We start from the raw sequence: 25,568 nt of genomic DNA, 5'->3' as shown, positions 1-25,568 counted from the left end.
AGGTCGATGGCACAGTCATATGGTCTGGTGGTAGTCCACAAGCTTTCCCTTTACTAAAGACTTCCTGTAGGTCAAGGTAACACTCTGGGACATTCTCAATGGAATCTGGCTGCAGACTTTCCACTGACGTGGAAGAGATACACAGTTGGGGACGTGAGAGACAATGTTGGAAACATGTGGGAGACCATTGAAGAATTTCCTTCTTGTGCCAACAGATCAATGGGTCATCAAGTTGTAACCAGGAATACCCTAGAATGATATCGTGATGTTCTGTGGTGGTTATATAGAGGGAGATTTGCTCTGAATGGAGTGCTCCCACCTGAATGAGAACGGGAGCGGTTCTGGTACTGACCTGGCCGTCACCTATGGGTCCTCCGTCAATGGTTTGGATGCTGCGTGGATTCTGCAGAGGGATTGTGGGCAGGTCGTACTTCTGGACGATCGCGCTGTTGATGAAATTACCCTCTGCCCCTGAGTCTATGAAGGCAGACAGGATGTGTGTGGAGGATACCAGCTTTAACAATACAGGCACTTTAAATGATTGCGCATTAAATTTTCGATCAGGACTCACCGCATGCGTTGTGGTTTCTCTTCTGGCTTGGAGCATGATGGGCGGATGGGACACTGGTTTATCTTATGCTCTGAACTCCCATAGTAACAGCAGAGATGTTTCTCTTTTCCTCCTTTCCCGCTCTGATCTTTTCAGGTGAGTGTGGGAAACTTCCATGGGTGCACTTTCTTCAGTCAGATGAACAGGCCCAGAGGTTTCCTTGAGACAGGGCCAGCTGGTGAGCAAATGATCCAGCCGGATCACCAAGTCAACGAAGGAGTCTAGTGTCAGGTTTTCATCCCTACATGCCATATCGCTGAGTACATCTGGACACAGGCCCTAACGGAACACTGCTTTCATCACCGGTTCATTTCATCCACTGGCTGCAGCAAGAGTCCGAAAGTCCAAGGCATATTCTGCAACTCTTCTAGAACCTTCCTTCATGGTGAGGAGAGACTCTCCAACTTTGATGCCCTCAGGTTCAGGATCAAGCACTTATTTGAAGAGCTTGAGGAAACGCTCATAGGAAGTTGTGTGTTCTCCTTTTCTCCATACAGCGCTAGCCCATTGCAGTGCCTTGCCCGTGAGAAAGGATAGAAACTTGGCGATTTTATGTTCATCCGAGAGGTGGGGCATAGTAGAAAAGTACAGACAGCACTGGAGCAGAAATTCCTTACAAGCGACCGTGTCTCCGGCATACTTTTCAGGAACAGGGAGCTGTAATACGGCACTAGAGGACACCTCATGGTATGGAAGGAGGGCCTGCGACATCACAGCTCCAAGTTGTGTCATCCGCATGTTGAGGTCAGCAAGCATCTGTTGATGTTCTCCTAACAACCGCCCCAGTGCAGTTTGTTTTGCTTCCTCTGTTACATCCGTTGTAGGCGAAGTATCCTGTCAAGATGCAGGCACTTACAGATGTAATTGCTGGAGAAAGTGGGTAGCAAACAGTACAGAGCCAAATCTTGGAGCTATAATCATAGTCAAAAGGCAGGCGAGGGTCAGTCGATCGGCGAACAGGGTAACGTAGGCAAAACAGGAAGCGTAAACAGTGAAAGGATAGCGAGAGTCAAAGAACAACAAGAGACAGGCAGAGATATAAAGGCTCGGTATGGACTGGGAACTCAGAACGATACTTCACAGTGAAACAGTGTGAGGGAGAGGTTTATATAACGTGATGCCTGATGAGAGATGAGCTACAGCGGAGTTCAATACTCTGGTGACAGGTGGCACTGTGAATCTTGCTTGTTGTAGTTCTGAGTGGCCATGTTTGTAGCTTGGTTAGCGCTGCTGGTTTCAGTGCTTTTACTGACACAAGGAAGCAGAGAAGACCAAATAACACTGAACAGTAAACTTACAGTTGGCTGTTGATCTGCACAGCTTCATGGCAATAAAAATACGTTAATAATTAAACATTTATGAACAGCATTCGTGGACAAATAAAATTTTCAAGTGTCTGGGACATCTGAAAACCTGCCACAGGGCTCGAAATTCGCGGTGGTCCGGTCGTCCGAGGCAGCTTAATTTGTCATTTGGCAGGTAATTCCTGTCACTAGCCAGCCCGGCTGGCTAGTTGAAAATAAAAAATATATATGAAGTGAAGATTCAGACACACCGTCAACTAAAGCTGCCACATATTAAGCGTGTGCCGTGTCTGTGTTAATCGATGCGTTTATCGGCAGGACGGAAAATACTGAAGAATTCCGAATCATATCGTGTACGAGTCAGGCTGTCGGTTTTTTCACTACTGCGCATGCATATAACGCATCTCGTTGAATATCGCAGTAATCACATGTAGTATTGGACCAGGTGGGTGGAGCACAGAAGCACGGCAGGCCAGAACGGAGTTCTCAATGAACTATTTATTTGCTAGCTTTTCAGCCTTTTATCACTTCCCAGCCACACGTGTTCTGGTTGGGGAAAGAGAGCTCCCTTTCTCTGCTCTTATCTCCTTTTAAAGGGTGCGGTCACTGGGGAAGACACACAAACACAGGTTAAATCCCCATCAGGTAAAATGATTCCACCACTTACCTTCCCTGACTCCGCCCTCCATTCACAGACTGATGCTTGGCCACGCCCCCCGTCACATCATGTTATCAAATTCAATAGATGTGGCCACATTATCGCCCATTTAAACACGTGTTTTTTTTGTTGGCATCTACATCTGCCAAAACTACGTTGTGATGCGGAATTTTCTGAAAGGTGTACAGAAACCGCCAGAGACGGGGACAAAGCGACCTCGGTCTGAAGAGGAGAAACGACAAAGGACTTATAAGCAAACGTGGGAGCAGGGTAGGCCTTGGCTACGATACGATTTTTATGGAATAATTAATTTTTTTTCAAGTTGATTCCTGGCGGCACGGTAGTGTAGTGGTTAGCGGTGTCGCCTCACAGCAAGAAGGTCCGGGTTCGAGCCCCGTGGCCGGCGAGGGCCTTTCTGTGTGGAGTTTGCATGTTCTCCCCATGTCTGCGTGGGTTTCCTCCGGGTGCTCCGGTTTCCCCCACAGTCCAAAGACATGCAGGTTAGGTTAACTGGTGACTCTAAATTGACCGTAGGTGTGAATGTGAGTGTGAATGTTTGTCTGTGTCTATGTGTCAGCCCTGTGATGACCTGGTGACTTGTCCAGGGTGTACCCCGCCTTTCGCCCGTAGTCAGCTGGGATAGGCTCCAGCTTGCCTGCGACCCTGTAGAACAGGATAAAGCGGCTAGAGATAATGAGATGAGATGTATGCAGTGTAGGTCACACAGATCCAAATAAATTTCCTTTACAAGGTAGTTAGCATGACAAACCAATGAAGGCAGAATTTTGTCAACATTTCTTCTAAAAATCAATATATATTCGGCCAATTGGCCTGTCAGTTGGACCCTCTTGCAAGGCTGTCTGTGTCTATCTTGAGCACGCTTCATCTACCACTGGCTTGCTAGGCCTGTCACAGTTTCACCAAACAAATAACCATTCTCTTTCTCTCTCTCTCACACACACACACACACACACGGGGAGAACATGCAAGCTCCACACAGAAAGGCCGCCATTGGCCACTGGGCTTGAACTCACAAGCTTCTTGCAACAGTGAGGCGACAGTGCTAACCACTGCACCATGCTGCCCCATAATATTTAAAGAGCTTGATATTACATTTTCCAAAGGTGGAAGTGGCCAGTAACTTTATAAACTGAACAATAATGCTATTGTGTTTATTCTGACTTATTTATCATCAGCTAATTTTAGTCACTTTTAGAAAATAATGTTCATAATTCCTGCTAAGCAAAAAAAAAAAAGAAAAAAGCTACTCTGAAGTACTACATACTGCATATAAAGTACATCAAGTATATTACAAAGTAAGGGTCTAATTTACTTACATTTGTTTTGTTTTCATGAAGTAGAAAATCAAACCGGCAACTGCAGCGATGCCTAACAAAACTCCAATAACAATCCCAGCTATAGCTCCTGCAGACAGTGACCCTCCACCTCCACCTTTTTTTAAATAAAGGAGAGATAAACCATCAGATTATCATTAAATAAACAGAAGAACACTGCATTTAAAACAAGTTGATCTATAAACTATAATAAAAAGTAAAAACTATAGTGTCTATCACAGGGGATTGTTTTCAGACTACACAGGAAGCTCAGCTTTCCCTAACATTTCATTCAGTTGAGGCAATGTTTACCAGTGTCTATATTATTGTGGCAGCGGGGGCGTGGTCAAGCATCGGTCTGTGACAGGAGGGCGGAGTCAGGGAAGGTAAGTGGCAGAATCACTACACCTGTCGTTAATTAATGTGTTTGTGTGTCTTCCCAGTGACCACGCCCTATTTAAGGAGAGAGAGCGAGAGCAGAGGGAGCTCTCTCCCGAACCAGATGACTGATGTGTCTGGATGTGTGTGAGAGTGCGTATAGGCTGAAAAGCTGAATAAAAGCCAGTTTTGTGAACTCAGTTCTGGCCTGCCGTCCTTCTGTGCTCCACCCACCTACACAAACTGTCACAGTGGTGCTGAAACCCGGGAACAAGCACAGAAGAGAACAGCCCCATGGAGTCCTCCACCTTCGCCGACCTGATCCACGCCCTCACCATGGCCCAACAGAGCCAGCACCAGTCGCTGCTCGCCCTCCGAAAGGAGCAAGAACAACGGTTCAAGGCCCTGGTACTGGCGCAACAGGAAGATCGTCGGGCATTCCGGCACCTCCTCGCATCGGCGGGGTCCACCATCTCCACCGCCGCGGGCCCTTCTTCCCTCACCCTAACTAAGATGGGCCCACAGGACGACCCCGAGGCATTCCTCACGCTCTTTGAGCAGGTAGCAGAGACCTCGGGGTGGCCGGTGGAACAGCGTGTGGCGCACCTCCTCCCCCTGCTAACGGGAGAGGCGCAGCTGGCCGCGCTACAGCTCCCCGCCGACCACCGGCTGGCCTACGCGGACCTTCGCCGGGCCGTCCTCCAGCGTGTGGGACGCACCCCTGAGCAACAACATCAGCGCATCCGCGCTTTGCGCTTGGAGGAAGTCGGCCGGCCGTTCGCGTTTGGCCAGCAACTCCGGGACGCTTGCTGGCAGTGGTTGAGGGCCGACAACCGCGACGCCGAGGGACTCATTGACCAAGTGGTACTGGAGCAGTTCGTCGTGCGCTTACCAGCGGGAACCGCGGAGTGGGTCCAGTGCCACCGCCCGGCGTCGCTGTATCAGGCAATCGAGCTGGCGGAGGACCATTTGGCGGCTGTCCCGACGGCAGGACAGCAGACGACCTCTTCTCTCCTCTCTCTCTCTCTCTCCCCTCCTCCTGTGTCTCCTCCTCGCCCCATTCCCCCACCGCGGAGGCGGGGGCCGGCACCACCTCAGCCGGCCCGCCACACCCGCGGTGCCCTACCGTGTCTCCCCTGTGTCTGTCTCTCCCCCCGAGTGAGCCCCAGAGCACTAGTGCAGAGAGGAAGCCCAGGCCGGTTTGCTGGCACTGCGGGGAGCCAGGCCACCTCCAACAGCAGTGCTCGGTAATGGAGGTGGGCGCGGTGGTTCGGATCCCCGACGCACCAGGAGCCGCCCTCAATCGGGCCGGAGCGTATCGCATACCAGTAAGTATCCAAGGGGATACATATCAGGCGTTGGTGGATTCTGGCTGTAATCAGACCTCAATCCACCAAAGCCTGGTGCAAGACGAGGCATTGGGGGGTGCACAGGCGGTGAAGGTGTTGTGTGTGCACGGGGATGTTCACAGCTACCCTTTGGTGTCGGTCCACATTTTTTTCAGAGGGGAAAAATTTAGAGTAAAGGCAGCGGTTAATCCTCGCCTCACCCACACGATAATTTTGGGGACTGATTGGCCGGGATTTCGGGATTTAATGACACATTTAGTGAAGAGTGGGTCCTGCCATCAGTTAACAGGGGGAGGTCCCGGTGTCGCATTGGCGGGAGCAGCTGTCACAGAGCTGTCTACGTCAGCTCTGCATGAGAGTGAGGAGCCACCAGCTCCTCCTCTCTCTGTTGGAGAATCTCTCGCGGATTTCCCATTAGAGCAGTCACGAGACGAGACTCTGCGGCATGCGTTTGACCAAGTGAGAGTAATCGATGGTCAAACGCTCCAGCCAAACGCCACCCCGTCCTTCCCCTACTTCATGATTATGAAGGATAGATTATACCGAGTGATGCAGGACACTCAGACTAAAGAGCGAGTCACGCAGCTTTTAATTCCAAAGAGCCGCCGGGAATTGGTATTCCAGGCGGCTCACTTTAATCCCATGGCTGGACACTTAGGGCAGGATAAAACACTTGCCCGAATAATGGCCTGGTTCTATTGGCCAGGGATTTGCGGCGATGTCCGTAGGTGGTGTACAGCATGCCGCGAATGCCAGTTAGTAAATCCAGTGGCCATTCCAAAAGCGCCTTTGCGCCCTCTACCGTCAATCGAGACCCCGTTTGAAAGGATCTCGTCAGGCCATTAGATCGGTCAACACGAAGGTACCGCTTTATATTAGTTCTGGTGGACTATGTAACGCGATACCCGGAAGCAGTGTCTCTTTGCAATATCTCAGCATGCAGTATTGCGGAGGCACTCTTCCGCGTTATCTCCCGAGTTGGAATCCCGAAAGAGATTCTGACTGACCAAGGCACCTAGTTTATGTCACGTACACTGAACGAACTGTATGAGTTGTTGGGTATTAAGCCGATCCACACCAGCATGTATCACCCACAAACGGACGGTTTAGTTGAACGGTTCAATCGCACCCTCAAGAACATAATTAAAAAATTCGTAAGTGAGGACGCACGTAATTGGGATAAATGGCTCGAACCCTTGCTCTTTGCAGTGCGAGAGGTCCCCCAAGCCTCCACAGGGTTCTCCCTGTTTGAATTGTTATACGGGGGTAAGCTGCACGGCATTCTAGATGTGCTGCGGGAAAATTGCGAGGAGGGACCTTCACCAAGTAAAAACGAAATCCAAGACGTTATTGACCTGCGTGCAAAACTCCACACACTCACACACCTAACTCAGGAGAATTTGCGGCAAGGCCAAGAATGACAGACCCGCCTGTACGACAAGGGTACGCGCCTTAGGGAGTTCACACCGGGAGATAAAGTTCTCGTACTGTTGCCCACATCGAGCTCCAAATTGGTCGCCAAGTGGCAAGGACCCTTTGAGGTCACACGGCGAGTCGGGGACGTTGACTATGAGGTGAGGCGAATGGATAGGGGTGGGGCGCTACAGATTTACCACCTCAACCTGCTCAAACTCTGGAACGAGGAGGTCCCCGTGGCGTTGGTGTCGGTGGTTCCGGAGAAGGCAGAGCTGGGGCCGGAGGTTCAAAAGGGAACATTGGCATCGCATACCTCTCCGGTCCCCTGTGGAGACCACCTCTCCCCGACCCAACTCGCGGAGGTTGCCCAGTTGCAGACCGAGTTTTCGGACGTGTTCTCGCCCCTGCCCGGCCGCACCAACCTCATAGAGCACCACATTGAGACGCCCCCGGGGGTGGTAGTGTGTAGCCGCCCTTACAGGTTACCCGAGCACAAGAAAAAAGTGGTTCGGGAAGAACTCGAGGCCATGCTCGAAATGGGCATCATCGAGGAGTCCCGCAGTGACTGAAGCAGCCTGGTGGTCTTGGTACCCAAGGCCGACGGGTCGGTCCGGTTCTGTGTGGACTATAGAAAAAAGTCAATGCGGTGTCTAAATTCGATGCATACCCAATGCCTCGTATTGATGAGTTGCTCGATCGGCTAGGCACGGCTCGTTTTTACTCGACACTGGATTTAACAAAGGGTTATTGGCAGATCCCCTTGACTCCATCATCCCGGGAAAAAACAGCCTTTTCCACACCGTTCGGCTTACACCAATTCATCACACTTCCTTTTGGGCTGTTTGGGGCACCCGCTACGTTTCAGCGGCTGATGGACAGGGTCCTCCGCCCCCACGCCACCTATGCGGCCGCCTACCTCGATGACATTATTATCTATAGTAATGACTGGCCGAGGCACCTCGAACATCTGAGGGCTGTCCTTAGGTCGCTGAGGCGAGCGGGTGGAAGTACGGTATCTGGGCTTCCACTTGGGCAACGGGCAGGTGCGTCCCCAAATTAAAAAGACAGCAGCAATTGCGGCCTGCCCGAGGCTTAAGACCAAAAAGGGGGTGAGACAGTTCCTGGGGCTGGCTGGCTATTATCGTAGGTTTATACCTAATTATTCGGATGTCACCAGCCCGCTGACGGATCTGACTAAAAAGGGCGCACCAGATCCGGTCCAGTGGACGAAGCAATGCAAGCAGGCTTTTTCTAAGGTAAAGGCTGCACTGTGTGGGGGGCCACTTTTACACTCCCCTGACTTTTCTCTCCCCTTTATGTTGCAGACGGATGCGTCAGACAGAGGGCTGGGGGCTGTTTTGTCCCAGGAGGTGGAGGATCGCCCAGTCTTATACATTAGTCGCAAGCTGTCGGTGCGTGAGGGGCGCTACAGCACCATTGAAAAGGAGTGCTTGGCGATCAAGTGGGCGGTCCTCGCCCTCCGGTACTACCTGCTGGGACGCCCTTTCACCCTCTGTTCAGACCACGTGCCCCTCCAGTGGCTCCACCGCATGAAGGATGCCAACGCGCGGATCACCCGTTGGTATCTGGCATTCCGACCCTTTAACTTCAAGGTGATCCACAGGCCGGGGGCGCAGATGGTCGTGGCGGACTTCCTCTCCCGTCAAAGGGGGGGGGGGGGGGGGGGGAGTCGGCTGCAGGCTGGACGGCCGCCCGGCCTGAGTCGGGCGGTGGGGGTATGTGGCAGCAGGGGCGTGGTCAAGCATCAGTCTGTGACAGGAGGGCGGAGTCAGGGAAGGTAAGTGGCAGAATCACTACACCTGTCATTAATTAATGCGTTTGTGTGTCTTCCAAGTGACCACGCCCTATTTAAGGAGAGAGAGCGAGAGCAGAGGGAGCTCTCTCCCAAACCAGATGACTGATGTGTGTGCGCGTGTGTCTGGATGTGTGAGTGCGCGTATAGGCTGAAAAGCTGAATAAAAGCCAGTTTTGTGAACTCAGTTCTGGCCTGCCGTCCTTCTGTGCTCCACCCACCTACACAAACTGTCACAATTATTTACTAATCTTCATGAAATTCAACATTTTAATGAATTTTAGCTTGTGACAGAAAATTGTGCTTCCCTTATTTTAATAACCACCAGCCACTGGTGTACATACATGATTAAAAAAAAAAATGAATGAAACAAGGGGGAAGAACAAATCAAAACACTATAGTTTGACACATACTTTTACTCAACAAAACATTACACACAAGCAGTGTTAGGCAAGCTAATAACCACAATGCATTCTGAGATGGGGAAATTCATGACAAAATACTGATGCAGGTAACGTTCTAGTCAATGTGTTTCTGGATTTTACTGCTATATTTGGTACTATAGATAATGGAAAACATTTCAAATGGCTTGAGAACTTCTTTGGTGTTTGTGGGACTCTGTTAAATTTGTTTTCTCTATATTTACCTGGGTATTTACCCACTTATTTTTCTTTGTACAGTATATATTACCAATGGGTCAGACAACTAAGAAGAATAGATTCAGTTTTCATTGACTGTACACAGAAAAAAAAAAACCATCTGCAGTGCCAGATGTAACACCTTTTGATAAGCTGATTACCTGTCTGTCTAAAAACTAAAAAAAAAAGGATGGACTGGTAGCAAGTGGATGAAAAAAAAAAGAAAAGGCAGCTCACAGACTTGGAAATCTGGCTTTACAGACAAAAGCTGAAATTTAGAAATCTTGAGGTACATCTGGATTCTGACTGAAATTTTAAACCACACATTAATCACTTTACTAAAACTGCATTTTATCATCAAATACTTTTTGCAAGAAATTGATCCAGGACTTCCTGTAACCTGAACCTTCCTGTAAGTAAAATCTGCAGCAGCAAAAATATTAACATGAAGCAGAAAACATGATCATATTAGACTAGTTTTAGATCAGCCAACTGGCTCTCTGTTTCCTTTAGAATTAATTCAAAAATATTATTCATTTCTAAATCTCTTAATAACCTTCATACATCTGAGTACATAAAAAACTTTATTCCGAATGATTTAATGCAAGCTTTCTCTTTATTCCAAATATAAAACTTACAGTGAAGCAGCCTTTTATATGTATGCACTAATTAACAATTATTTGCCAAAGGGGAAGTGAATATCGGTGAATAATAGCGAGATGAAATCACATTAATTGTCTTAGTATAAATAAATACACAGGTGATTATTTAAAAAAAAATCATGTGAAAAATCATTTATTTCAAACTTCAAAAGCGGAATGCAAACGTAATAAAGGTGTCCACAGACTTGTGTCACTTATCCATGCCGAGTCACATAAAATACTTTGTTTTGAAATCGATAAAATAAATCACAATGCCACCTTACCTTTGAATAGTTTCAGACCAAACTTCACAGCATATTTAATGCTTTTAGGAATAACATTTTCTTTCAGATATTGTAATTCTTCCTCACTTACTGGGACGAGGCGATTAGCCACCATGTTGCCGAGTGACTTGGGGTGATTACTGAGAAATGGTCCAAATTTCTTGACCAATCAGCATATGAGATTTCCAATAATCACCCGTGTATTTATACTAAAACATACTGTTTCAACTTAACTATTTAATTAGCTTTTATTAGTTTCCTTACTTTTACTGGAATGTTATTTTTTTATTTATTTGTTTACATTTTATTATTCAGTGTTGGTTTGAATTTGTATTGTATATTTTTTATATTTTGTATTTGCTGCATTTGTCTTATATGCCTTGTTTGTTTTTAACTTCATACTGTACAGTAATTTGAGCTACAATTCAATACAAATATGAAATGATTTATAATGTGCTATATAAATAGGTTTATGTTATTCACTTCAGAAGCTCAAGTGATCTAGAATGAATCTGTGGTTGGTAGAAGAGAGCAACTGGACTTGCTTGAAGACGTTTCGCCTCTCATCTGAAAGGCATCTTCAGTTCTGTCTGACTAATAGGGATCTTCAAGAATCTTCAAGCAAGTCCAGTTGCTCTCTTCTACCAACCACAGATTACTATGTACCTGGATGACTGAGTATCTTCACAGATATCTAGAATGAATGTTAATTAAAATGATCTCATACTTATTGCAGTGAAGAATCTTGTTTTTGCATTTTGATTTAAATATCTGATGTCTGATTAACTTGAGAAAAGCCCCAATTAAAGTTTCTGAATTCCAGAGTAATGCTTTACCTTGAATTACCAAAACATGGGATCCTGAGGCATCACGTCCAGTGACAAAATTGGAGGCCATACAGGTGTAATTTCCAGTGTGTGTTAAGGTAGCCTGCTCCACCGTAAATATGGTTGTATTCACTTGGGAAAAATTCCCATTAAACATCCATGAAAATAAAGCATTTGGTGTAGATTCAGTGTGGCATAACAACATCACAGTTTGTCCCACTTCCACTTGACTTGGTCCATTAACTGTCACATTATCTGGTCCAACTGTAACACACAGTACACAGTCACTGCTTCTCAAATTAAGCCAAGACGTTTCTTTAGTTTAAAACAAATCAGTACCAGGAATATATTTGGACCTACAGTTAACAATCACTGGGTATGTTGCAGTACTGGAGCTGATGGGGTTGCTGAGTGTACACTGGTATACACCACTGTCTGATCTCCTTACCGGACTGATCATCACCGATCTGTTATCATTTGAGAATGTGATCCTGTCGCTAGATGACAGTTTCTGATCATCTTTCATCCATTCAGCACTGTGGATGAGCCCACTCGCTTTACAACGTAATGTAGCATTGGAAACACCTTCTGTTAGCAAATCTGTTGGTCCAGTAACTTCTGCTCCAAGTATTTTTTCTGTAAAAAAGAAAATCACAGAAGAAATACCATGCATAAACAGTTAAAAGCTTGATTTAACATTAATGTTTGAATGATCTCATTATCTCTAGCCACTTTATCCTTCTACAGGGTCACAGGCAAGCTGGAGCCTATCCCAGCTGACTACTGGCGAAAGGCGGGGTACACCCTGGACAAGTCGCCAGGTCATCACAGGGCTGACACATAGACACAGACAACCATTCACACCTACGGTCAATTTAGAGTCACCAGTTAACCTAACCTGCATGTCTTTGGACTGTGGGGGAAACCGGAGCACCCGAAGGAAACCCACGCGGACACGGGGAGAACATGCAAACTCCGCACAGAAAGGCCCTCGCCGGCCATGGGGCTCGAACCCAGGACCTTCTTGCTGTGAGGCGACAGCGCTAACCACTACACCACCGTGCCGCCCTGTTTGAATGATGTGAAATAAAATTAAAAAGCAATCTTGCCTTTGCAGTGATGAAAAAAATAAGTTGTAGCCACTTTTGGTGAAACCAATGCAATTTGTAAACCATTTTAACCAGACCTATGTTCATTTCTAACCCTACGTTCTCCTATTGTTAGCTTGAAGCTACAAAGTTGCTAAAATATTGTAAAAATGACAAGTGGATATTTCAACAACAAACAACCACTCGTCATACTATATAATTAATTACTTTTGATCAGTTATTTATTACTTGTGATCAGTTGGTGAGATAAACTTGATTAAAAATGGTGGAAGGAAAAACATTTCAGCTTTATATTTTTGTAAACCCATTATCTTTTAGAATGGGTTGAAGAAATGAATAAAAAGATGCTATCCCTTACATTCCAAATAAAATAATAAATAAATAAAGTGGGCCATTATACCCACATAGTAGGAAATAAATGGATGTATTTCTAAATAAATATCAATAAGAATCTAAATGGGAATCTGATTACTGTGAAATTCATGAACTATTCAAAAAACGTTGGTGTGCTTTTTAATCCAATCACCTGTCTTCATTTCTGTGAATTTTGTCTTAAATATACACAATTTATTTTGTGCACTTTGAATTTTTTTTTAACTTTGTGGTAACAGAACACAAACTGTTACTCTTGTGAATCCAAGCTACCTTTCATGTGTCTGGCTACTGCTGTTATTGGAATAAAGTCATTTCCATTTTTCACCAAATTTGAAGAAGTCCTTTTTTTCTAACGTGTAACAAAATTTGTACTAAAACTTGGTGCCTAAGACTTTTGCACAGTCCTGTATATTTCAGTATAAAATGAACGTACTGTTTGCAATATACGTACTGTAAAATTAACATTTTCTGTAATTTAAAGTAGTCTGTGGTAAAATTTGACAATATTCTATCTACTTCACATATATATATACTTCTGCCGTTGAATCAGCAAGAAATTCAATGCAGTAAATTTTTGTTCTTGAAAATCGCCTTTGTGAATCCAATATATTATACATTTTTAAACACAAACAATTGAAATCCTCAATTTATCTGCAAGTTATTAATTTTACTTGAGTGAAAATATCTCCGCGTGTCATTGTCCACTTTTTGTGGCCATATTTTGCAGGTGGATAAAGTTTGCAAAAGGCAAAAAATCTGTACAACAAACAGCAATGAAAAATCTGTTATTTTCTAGAAGAGCTGCTTTGGCTTAATTTAGTGCTTTGCTCATTTTTGTTGCACATGAATTCAGTAAATAAACTACAGTAAAACCCACTGAGTGCAGTGATGCTGAAGGGTTCAGACGTGGAGTATCTCGGGGTCTGTTTGTTATGTGCAATACAGGTATAATTGCCACTCTAACTGCTCTGAATGTTGCTCAGTCTGAGCTTTTGGCCCATTTCACCAAGCTCTACTCCATTCACAGCTCACTGAAACTCAGCAGCAGGGCTGGACTCAGCTGAGCAGATCAGTTTGACATTAGACCCAGAGCTGAAGAAGTGTCCCACTGGATCTGCTTCAACAACAACATTTTCTGGACCATCTGCAATGGAGCCGTCCATATTTAAATCAGCATTAGAGCCATCATGGTCTTGTGAAGACCAGAGATAAAATGCATGTTTGTTAGATAAATCTCCTGACTGTCAACAAGACGCATGATATGAAATAACTCACAGTAAATGGTGAGGCTCAATTTAGAACTTATTGCTTTGCTGATGGCGTTGGACGCGTCACATTGGTATGGGCCTGTGTCACCTCTGATCACACAGGTGATGGTCAGACTGCTGTTGTTGTCTGTTAGCTGAACTCGCCCCCCTGCGGTTACCTCAGAGCTGCCATTCAGCCAAATAAATCAAAGTGAGGGGCCAGTTGCAAAGCAGACGAGGTTCACAGTGCTGTTGAATTCAATCAGCTCTGTGTTACTTGGTACTATTGTAACGCTGGAGACGGGAACTGGGGGTTTAAAAAGTAAGACAGGGCTCAGGTAGACAACAATATAAATAAGATTTGAATACTAAATTATCATCAAAACACAAGTGTATTCACCATCACTGTACCAACACTATTATTATTGAAAATCATAAGCGCTAATCACCGTTTCAGCCATACTGACTGAGAAAAAAAAATGCAGAGTAAAAATTAGCTTTGACTTAAAATGAGGAAAGTACTCTTTGCCAACTTATTTTTAGTCCAATAAATCTGCTATTATGGAACTACAAATTTTTAATGTGGGCACCAGCCACCGATCTTTAGCCACCAGTCACGAAGCTCTCAAAAGAGGACATTTTGCTGTAATGTGGCAGCAGATGTTAAACTGGCACAAACAGAATGGCCAATGGCACAACTATCATACATGGCGACCTATACGGAATGTCCGTATTTTATACGGATTTGATTCAATAAACGTAGTATACGGGCGTACAAATAAAGTTATACGGATTCTTTAAAAAAACTTCAATATTTTATTTAGATGATAAAAGAGCGCATAACATTTACAAACGTACTGTACACCACAGAAAGCACAGACAGCCTGTCACGGAGTGAGCCGTGACGCTCGTGCGCACACACCTTCACAGACACACACACACACACACACCCCTCCCACACAAGCACACAGGCAGCAATCTGCCGGCAACGTTCAAACATCTTGGCTGACCTGTCGCTGTGAGTTGCACTTCATTTCTATTACTGTTTTCTGTATGGATATTACCGGTTTTCAAGCATTTCATACTCCACCATTTGCCATAGTTTCTAACGAGAGCAGCATTTGTTGCGAGTGCAGGGAAAGGCCTGCTGGCATTCTAGTAACATTTGTTTGGCTCCACTCATATGTAAAACGCATCACACATTTCTAAGCATTTTCATCTCCCATCTGTTAAGCATCGTCTATGGTCTAGGAAACACACGTACAAACCGGTTATTTCTAACGTCAAGTTTATTTAGTTTTAGCATTTTTATAAACACAAAATAGTTTTCAGTAACTCCTCACGCGAACCCCACATACTTCCTGTTTGTTGTGGGAAACCGAGGGACTGTACCATTGGCTTGTTATGGAGGGGTTTCGCGGGTGTTTGGTAGAACAGACTATTTTAACGGGGGTGTTTTACTGGTGTTGGGGAAACGTATTTTACAATGCGATGTAGGGTTTTTGGTTAATGAAAATTATTTTGGATGCTTATATATTTTGTGTTTGTATATTTTGTGTTTGTTTCTTTAAATTGTTATTTTGTAGAACATTAGAGTGACACTTTGTGTTTTTATCAAACATTGGAGCTTTGTATTCATTCTGAAGGTTTGTTGTTATTAATATTGAATAAAAAGTAACTGGGATATATCATTGTTAATTATCATTCAAATTTTAGGTAAATTATTTTAATTTGCATCTTATAAGGATTTTATAAGGGAAATAAGGATTTTGGAGGTTGGTTATACAGGTTTGATTGACCAAAGGTTGACATGTATGAACTATTCTAGCTTAGTGGTCGTGTAGCATACTATTTATAGGATGATCATTACAGAAAACTGTTACCAAAAAATGGTACGACACACAATCGCTCCTGTATTTTGTACAGTTCAATATTTTATGATAAAATTAATATGCTGAATGTGAGACATTCGAGTCAGACTTGACAATTCTGTCTCTAACTCAAATACATATTCTATCAAATGAAACAACTAAACTAATAAAGATTTGCTCGTTTTGCATCAGCAGGAACATCTAGTGCATGTTTATCATATCAATCTTACATTAGATGACTAATGTTTTACTATTTGAAAGATGTGTATTCAGATTCAGTTGTGAAGATGTAATGCAGTACAAATCTGTGTACTTTTAATTCTTACACATCTGCTTTAAAAAAAGCCTGATTATAGTGATCTATTAGTTGTAAAAGTTGTAAAAGGGGGACTAAAATATTAAAGAAAAAAATCTTACTACAGTTGTGTTAAAAAGAAATGTTTCGTTTACTCACCAAACACCTGTAGTGAGGTGGCATCTGTGAGCGGAGCTGTAAGAGTTTCTACAGACAGAGAATATTCTCCAGTATCACTCTCAGCCAGGTTCCTGAGCTCCAGAGCTAAAGTGCTGCTGTTCAGACTGATTCTGTCTGTGTACAGTGGCTGTACTGTAATTCCATCAGGAGGTCCAACGAGAATGGTGCTCATATTAAACCACCAGCTGATGATGTAATGTGGTGGATCAGGAATACGGATTGGGGTAATCACTACATTCTCCCCAACCGCTTTATCCATTTTCTCAGGTAATAACAGCTGTTGGGCAAAACATGCTCCTGTGGGAAGAAAAAGATATGCTAAACCACCAGAGTTTACTGTATAAAATATAACCAGAAAAAGATTAAGTAAGGTTCTAATATCTGAAACACCAAAAACATACACTGTTCCAAATTTCTGTAGTTTTCACATGTGGTGGAGTCTAAGCTTAAAAAATAGGGACACAACCAGTGTTAGCAGAGTGTTACAAAGCTGCAGTAAGTCGTTTTTGAAGAGAAAAGGTACGATTTTAGCATGTTCAAGCACCCAGAATTACAACCACATTAATAATGTTTTAAGAAATCAAACCATTTGTATATACGTCAAAATTTCAGCGAGATAAGCGTATAAACATTTAAGCACCTCAGTGTACCGCAAATTCTGTGGAAAAGCTGGTCTGTCGTAAGATGGCCGCCCTGTGCGGACGTTCTGGAATACGCGGTGAGGAATCTAGGCTACGTTCACACTGCAGGCTGAAGTGACTCAAACAGGGGCGATTCTAGCATCTGATCTTTGGGGGTGCTTAGCCCCCAGAGCTGACAGAGGCACCTGGCTTGAACGACAGTGTTTCCGCGTTTATTCCACATTTAGACTAGACTTAACTAGACAAGAAGACTAGACTAGACAAGACTAGACTTATGCAATGTTTTAACAGAAGCTGACCCAATAAACTATGATATCTACACATTTACAACCACTGACACAAATATTTACGTTATATTTTTAACTAAACAAGACCTACTACTGCATTTGTAATGTTGGAGCTATTCATTTTGAACAGTGGTAATTGTTAATTAATGTGTTATTGTGTATTGTGTAATAATAGTACTATGTATTATTATGATTTTACATTAGTTTACATTAGTAAACGCTATGTTACATTAAATAAAATTGACTAACGCACGGTGGTCTAGCACCGTAGCACTTGTACAGCTCTGCACAAAAGTATCTCGATATGGATGATAAATGTCGTTTTTATCATTCTGTTCATAGACCAGGGAACGTCAATATTGCATTATGCATATTATTGTGTTGTGTTTAACAATTGTAACTCCAGTCCGTACCTTCACATCTCGCTATGCCAGTAATACTCAGGTGCTACTTCGAGTTCCTCATCGGCGTGGAATCCAGTTAAAAAAAACACCATGTCGTAGCAAGCACTCGCGCGGACAGGCAACCCGATCAGAGGGGACGCAAGGAGGAGAGGTATTTTACTGCTCATAGAACTATCACGTAACAGGTGAATTCAAGAACACACACACGCCCGCGCACACATTCATTGCGCAGTGCGCAAGGGCACTTATTTCTGAAAATTACGTCCAAAAGCAGTGTTTTTGAGGGTGCTGAGCTAGGGGGTGCTGAGCTCGTTTTTGGGGGTGCTTGAGCACCCCCAAAAATAGGCTAAACACGCCCCTGGACTCAAATCCGATCTTTTCGCCCATATGTGACCTGTATCCGATCTTTTATTGACAATATGAACGAGACAGATCCGATTTTTTCAAATCCGACCCAGGCCGTTTCGATATGTGGTCCTAATTCCGATTCCTATCCGCTCTTTTCATATGCGACTTCAGTCTGAACCGCCAGGTCGCATTCATTCGACTTGCACGTCATCAACAAGCCACAAACGTCACTATTCTGCACGGAAGTAGGCGGCGGGTCTCTCAAAAAAAGTTACAACAACATGGCGCATAATCACGGGCGCAGATAGAGGGTGGGATTCGTCCCACCCAGATTTAAATTCACCTCGCTCGGTCCCCCCCCCCCCCCCCCCCCCACTTATAGGGAGGAAAATAACGTCTATGCTGTCTTTCTTTGCATAAGGCAAACCTCACGGAAAAATCAAGACTAATTACCATTCGGTTTATTGAGGTGCACAGCAGTCGGGCGTGTTTAGCCTATTTTTGGGGGTGCTCAAGCACCCCCAAAAACGAGCTCAGCACCCCCTAGCTCAGCACCCTCAAAAACACTGCTTTTGGACGTAATTTTCAGAAATAAGTGCCCTTGCGCACTGCGCAATGAATGTGTGCGCGGGCGTGTGTGTGTTCTTGAATTCACCTGTTAGGTGATAGTTCTATGAGCAGTAAAATCCCTCTCCTCCTTGCGTCCCCTCTGATCGGGTTGCCTGTCCGCGCGAGTGCTTGCTACGACATGGTGGTTTTTTTTAACTGGATTCCACGCTGATGAGGAACTCGAAGTAGCACGTAAGTATTACTGGCATAGCGAGATGTGAAGGTACGGACTGGAGTTACAATTGTTAAACACAACACAATAATATGCAATATTGATGTTCCCTGGTCTATGAACAGAATGATAAAAATGACATTTATCATCGATCATCAAAAGTATCTCGATATGATATCGAGATACTTTTGTGCAGAGCTGTACAAGTGCTACGGTGCTAGACCACCGTGTGTTAGTCAATTTTATTTAATGTAACATAGCGTTTACGTTTGCTTATCATTCACAAATCCAAACCCTGGTCATTGTCTGGGGGGACAGTGAGTGTGGTTTGGATATAGCCTACATTTTCAAAAGAACACTACCAAAATATAACAAATATAACAAAAAATGTAAACTAATGTAAACTAATGTAAAATCATAACACACTGTTATTACACAATACACAATAACACATTAATTAACAATTACCACTGTTCTAAATGAATAGCTCCAACATTACAAATGCAGTAGTAGGTCTTGTTTAGTTAAAAATATAACGTAAATATCTGTGTCAGTGGTTGTAAATGTGTAGATATCATAGTTTATTGGGTCAGCTTCTGTTAAAACATTGCATAAGTCTAGTCTTGTCTAGTCTAGTCTTCTTGTCTAGTTAAGTCTAGTCTAAATGCGGAATAAACGTGGAAACACTGTCGTTCAAGCCAGGTGCCTCTGTCAGCTCTGGGGGCTAAGCACCCCCAAAGATCAGATGCTAGAATCGCCCCTGACAGCAGTGTATACATAGTTGCAACAATTCACATAAAACAAAACAAAAGACTGATATTCGGTTGGTTGAGCTGCGCAGACTGCACAGGTTGCGAGCTCGAGCTTGGTTGCTATGGTAACCCACAAGTTTGACAGGCATATCGGGGTTGGGGTTGTTTTGCTGGCAGCTTTGTCCCCCCCCCCCCCCCCCAGTTCAAAAAACGCATCTGCGCCCCTGCGCATGACATCAATGCGAGGGACGCTTCAGGCTGTGAAGGTTCTGAATCTTCTCAATGGAAGGACGCAGAGGTTAGGGAGCTGATTTCCATTTGGGGGGATGCAGCTATTCAAGCTAGATTGGATGGGTCATACCGCAACCGGGCGGTTTTACTTCCGTAAACACTGGCCATGCTCACTGCGTGTGACGTCGTCGTATCCTGCAATGCGCATGCGGAACACTTTTAGGTCGCTTTTCGTTCATACTGAGGATCACATACAAGTCGCATATATTTGTTAATGTGAACGACCTCACAAAAAAATCGGATTTCACAAAAAAATCGGAATTGAGCATTAAGCCTTGCAGTGTGAACGTAGCGCTAGTTGTCTTCTTCTTTCCGATTTATTGGCGGTTGGCATCCACTATGGTGCATTCTTCTTCTTCTTCTTCTTCGTTTATTGGCAGATTACATCTCTTTGGTGCATACCGCCACCTACTGTACAGGAGTGTGTAAAGGGACTTAGCAGACTATGGCTATTTGATCATCTCATCTCATCTCATTATCTCTAGCCGCTTTATCCTTCTACAGGGTCGCAGGCAAGCTGGAGCCTATCCCAGCTGACTACGGGCAAAAGGCGGGGTACACCCTGGACAAGTCGCCAGGTCATCACAGGGCTGACACACAGACACAGACAACCATTCACACTCACATTCACACCTACGGTCAATTTAGAGTCACCAGTTAACCTAACCTGCATGTCTTTGGACTGTGGGGGAAACCGGAGCACCCGGAGGAAACCCACGCGGACACGGGGAGAACATGCAAACTCCACACAGAAAGGCCCTCGCCGGCCATGGGGCTCGAACCCAGGACCTTCTTGCTGTGAGGCGACAGCGCTAACCACTACACCACCGTGCCGCCCGCGCTATTTGATCAAGTAAAAAAAAAAGAAAAAATTAAATCCTTTTCATTAAACCTGAATTATTGAGAAAAATAAATAGGGATTTCATTTTATCTCTTTGCATTCCTTCTTCTTTCAGGATATTCACTATTCCATTTTCTGCCTCTCTTTCTTTCCACTGTCGTCTGTGTTCTGAGTATCTGTAACAGTTAAATAGAACATGATCTACATCCTCTTTAACTTGGCAGTACCTGCATAACCCATTACTCTTCCCTACTATCTGCAATGTACCATTAAGACATGTGTGACCCAACCTTAGTCTACTATACACAACCTCTTCCCTTCTGTTGAGACCTGTAGCCCTTTTCCCCCAAACATTTCCTTGATTTGAGTGGTAGAACCTGGCATTGTGCTCTGCCTTCCAATCATGTTGCCATTTGATCAGCATTTCTTACTTAAGTTTAGTTTTTGCTTCTCCCTTCCCCATTGAGATATTAATTCCTATATGTTCTTTTTCCAGCATTTTCTTGGCAATTTTGTCAGCCATTTCATTTCCTTTAATTCCAACATGTGCTGGGACCCAACAAAATTGAACTAATATTCCAAGATTTCTATTTAATAGCAAATGTCTTGTCTCAATTACCAGATCCTCTCTTACTGTATTACCTGATTCAAGGCTGAGCAAAACTGCAAGTGAGTCAGAGCATATAACAGATCTAAGTGGTTTGATTTCTTCAATCCATCTCAGTGCAGTAATTATTGCAGTTAACTCTATTGTGTATATTGATAAAAAATTACTTAGTCTATATCCATAACTTTTGTTAAATTTTGGGATAAAAATCCCAGTTCCACAATGACCATTTTGTATATCTTTTGACCCATCTGTAAATATCTTTACAAACCCATAATATTTAGATACAAGATGTCTTTCACAGTACATAGCTAATGCCCGTTCATTAGTTTGTTCCATTTTCTCTTTCAGCAGTTCTAGATCAACTTTTGGGACTGGCAACATCCATGGGGGAACTTTGCTCAAAACAAGTGCAGGACTAAAGCTAAAGTCTTTAATTCCATATTTCTCCCCCATGTCATGAACTTTCCACCCAAAACCAGGACTCTTTAAAGAGTCAAAGGCCTTTCAGAGACTTTGAGGCTGTTTGCAACACCCTGACATTTTCAAGTATTTCAACTAACTGCAAACATCTATGCAAAAGTGGCACATATGGTTGTATTCTGAAAAGCCTAACAAAAAATAATATGAAAGTAAAGTGAATGTAATACAAACACGTTTTATTTAAATTGAGTGTAAACAAAAAACAGGTTTTAGAGGTCTTCAAACAGTGCAAGAAAACACACAATAAATATATCTAGCCAATACTTTTGAAGTTTGAACCTTGTAAACAAAAGTGTTGGCTGCATAAAAGTAAAAAGAGCATTTAGAAATGTTTTGTTGTTTCCATACAAAATGTAAAAAAGTAATTGTATGTCAAGCCAGTGTCGAATACTAATTAGATGGGTGTGCTCTCACCTCTGAATAGCCACTCAAGCACCGGATACAAGCACCGGGTACTTTACATGTGAATAGCAATAGGTGTAAGCACCGGGTACTTTACATGTGAATAGCGATAGGTGTGGCCTCGGGGGCTGCTGCAGTCAGACAGTATAGAAAATCCAAAGATTTCTTTTCACTCTCTTTAAAAAGGGCCAGCTATATAATTTATTTCATATATATATATATATATATATATATATATATATATATATATATATATATATATGAAAACTAGAAGTTTCAAGGTTTTTAATGGTGTCACTTATATGTTTGAATGACAAAAACTCACAGGGTTACAGATGTGTTTTTGGAGAAGTGTCAAATTGCCCTTCAGAGGGCACTTATGCCGCTTTTCCACTACAAACACGGCTGAGTCGGGCTGAGCTGTGCCGTGCCGAGTTGGGCTGAGTCGAGCTGAGCGGGGCTATTGAAGTTGCATTTCGACTACAACCGCGCTGAACCGTGCTGGCTGGAAGTGGGTGGACACATTGGGTGGAGTTAGCGAAAGTGGGTGGACGTCAGGTGATGTCGTTAAGCGGCACAAACAGTGACATCAGTGATCTTTTAAGCGGTAGTCTCACAACCCGAATAGTAAACAATAAACATGGAGGACATGGAGTCGTTAGTGTTGCTGGTCTTGGTGCTGTGGCTTGTTGTCACCGACAACGCCAACAGATACTGGCAAGAGCGTATAGATGAGGCGAGGCGCATAAGGCTTCATAATTCTCGTAATTCTCCTTCTTCCGGGTTTACGGTGTTTACAGATCCCAGCGTGCTCGCGGGGCGTGTGTGAGGACACTCCTCCTCACCAATCAGTGCACAGGGGAGTGTCTGCTCACGCCCCCAGCCTCACTCAGCTCGGTTTGGCTCGCTTCAGCCCCACTCCAAAACGGTGCGAGTTTTAGAGGCTAAGCAGGGCTGAAGCGAGCTGAGTCGTGCTGTTCTTTGGTAGTCGAAACGCGAGCCGTGTCGGGCTGAAGTGAGCTGAAAAAGGGTAGTGGAAAAGGGCCATTAGACTCCAGAGAGTTGGTATTCCCAACAGTTGTTTAGCACAGACAGAGCAGGATTATTTGTACTCCCCAAAAGCCTAACCCAGTATGTTAAAGACAGTTTCTCAAATCTTAATTTAATTGGGGGTTCCTCAGCCTCGACTAACAGTGCACAGGTAGGCGTTGTTTTGATTGCTCCTAAGGCAATCCTTAGGCCTTTAAACTGAATTCTTTCAAGCTTCCTAATTGATGTTGTACATGCATAACTATACACTATACATCCATAATCTATGGTTGATCTGATTAGTGCTTTGTATATGTTCATGAGTGATTCTTTATCCGCATCCCAGTGTTGCCCAGAAATCATTCTCATAAGGTTTAATACTTTTTTGCACTTAATTTCTATATGTACTATGTGATGTTTCCATGCAAGTCTTTCATCCATCACCATCCCCAGATATTTAAATGTTTTTACTCTTTCAAGTGTTTGATTATATAACATTACTTTATAAGATTTTTGTATAGAGAACTTGAATCCCCAGTCTATTCCCCACTGTTCTAGTATTTGCATCTCTTTTTGTATGCTTTCCACAATATGTGAAATGTTACGCCCCCTTTTCCAAATCACAGCATCATCTGCATACAATAATCCTTCTCTTCCTTTCTCAAATGTGTCATTAATCATGAGGTTGAATAAAATAGGGCTGATGACGCTCCCTTGTGGAATACCACTTTCTACCATGATCTCATCTGATAGTCCATTTCCTACTCTGACCCTCAAGGTACGATGTGATAAAAAGTCAAGAATGTAATTATACATTTTCCCATCAATTGCAATCTTCTCTAATTTGATTAATAGTCCCTCTCTCCACATTGTGTCATAAGCTTTTTCAATATCCAGAAAAACTGCCACCATTACCTCTTTCATAACTAACGTCTTTTCAACCTCATTACAAAGTTTAACAAGAGCATCACTAGTTGATTTACTTCTTCTAAATCCTGTTTGATAGCCTTTAAGCAAGTCTTCCTTTTCCAGAAAGTAATTTAATCTGGCCACTACCAATTTTTCCATTAACTTTCCTAAATGTGAGGTTAAAGCTATTGGTCTGAAGTTACCTGGATTACTAGAATCTTTCCCAGGTTTAGGAAATGGAAGAATTATTGCCTTTTTCCATAATATGGGTAATTTGCCTTCATTCCAAATTTTATTAAATAGTTCAAGGATCTTTTCCAGCATTTTGTCAGGGAGTTTCCTAAACATGGCATAACATAAATTGTCAATTCCTGGTGATGAATACGCTGTATTAGCAACAGCCATTTTTAACTCTGGTAATGTAAAGTCTTCATCAAGTATTGACCCTGTTCCTGTTTTAGCATTTAATATACCTTTATTTGCTCTTAAAATTTCCTCTTTCCTTTTTTTATAACACTCGTCAAGATGATCTCCTTTATGTATGTTTGCAAATATTTTAGCCAACATATTAGCCTTTTCATTGTCTGATATAGCTTGTAAATTCTTGTCACTAATTAACACAGGAATATTTGATGGCTTATACCTGCCTGACATTTTTTTAACCATCATCCACATCTTATTCAAAGTTGTCTCCCTACCTATTGTAGCACAAAACTGTCTCCAAGATTCCCTTTTGACTTGTTTAATCACTTTCCTTGCTAGAGCTTTTTTCCTTTGGTATTCCATAAGATTATCCATAGTTAATGTTTTACGCAATATTTTGAAAGCTCTGTTTCTGTCTTTAATGACTTCTTGACACTTTTGATTCCACCATGGGACATTCATTTTTTTCTTCTGACTTTTACTGATAGGAATACTTTGACTAGCTGCAGTGATAATAGGAATGGTTATATTATTATTCACCTGATCTATAGTTTGATCTTTCTCTGGCATGTTTTTCATTTCATTATTGCAACTATATAAAAATTTCTCCCAATCTGCTTTAATAAAATTCCACTTGTGATGTATGTAACTCTTCAGTTTTCAATTCAATTCCTACTCTGCAAAATGTTGGAAAGTGATCACTACCAATGCTTGTATTTAGATCAACTTCCCACTCGCATATACTGGCTAATTTCCTGTCTACCAGAGTTAGATCAATACATGATGTTTTATTTTTGTATACATTTATCCTTGTACCAGTACCATTATTTAAACATACAAGCATTCTGTCATTTATCATTTCTTCTACAACTTCCCCATTCAGATCTGTATAATTACTTCCCCATAAACTGTTATGGGCATTAAAGTCCCCACACCATATTTCTCTATGAGATCTTTTGAAAATATCTTTCAACAGCCCATTTATTAAAGCTTTACATGGGTTATAATAATTAGCAATTGTATATTTGCCATTATCACCAT

The 25,568-nt window shown here is 43.1% G+C and overlaps 1 pseudogene; it reads right to left on the bottom strand.

Moving 5' to 3' along the window:
• Positions 1-1,758: 1,758 nt before the first annotated feature.
• Positions 1,759-20,914, bottom strand: LOC132886237 (carcinoembryonic antigen-related cell adhesion molecule 8-like; annotated as a pseudogene).
• Between the last annotated feature and the right edge of the window lie 4,654 nt (positions 20,915-25,568).

The sequence above is a fragment of the Neoarius graeffei genome, chromosome 5 (genome assembly GCF_027579695.1).
Source record: "Neoarius graeffei isolate fNeoGra1 chromosome 5, fNeoGra1.pri, whole genome shotgun sequence".
NCBI classification, from domain to species: domain Eukaryota; kingdom Metazoa; phylum Chordata; class Actinopteri; order Siluriformes; family Ariidae; genus Neoarius; species Neoarius graeffei.
Note: the sequence above shows the minus strand (reverse complement) of the source record. Positions and strands in the feature narration are given on the sequence as shown.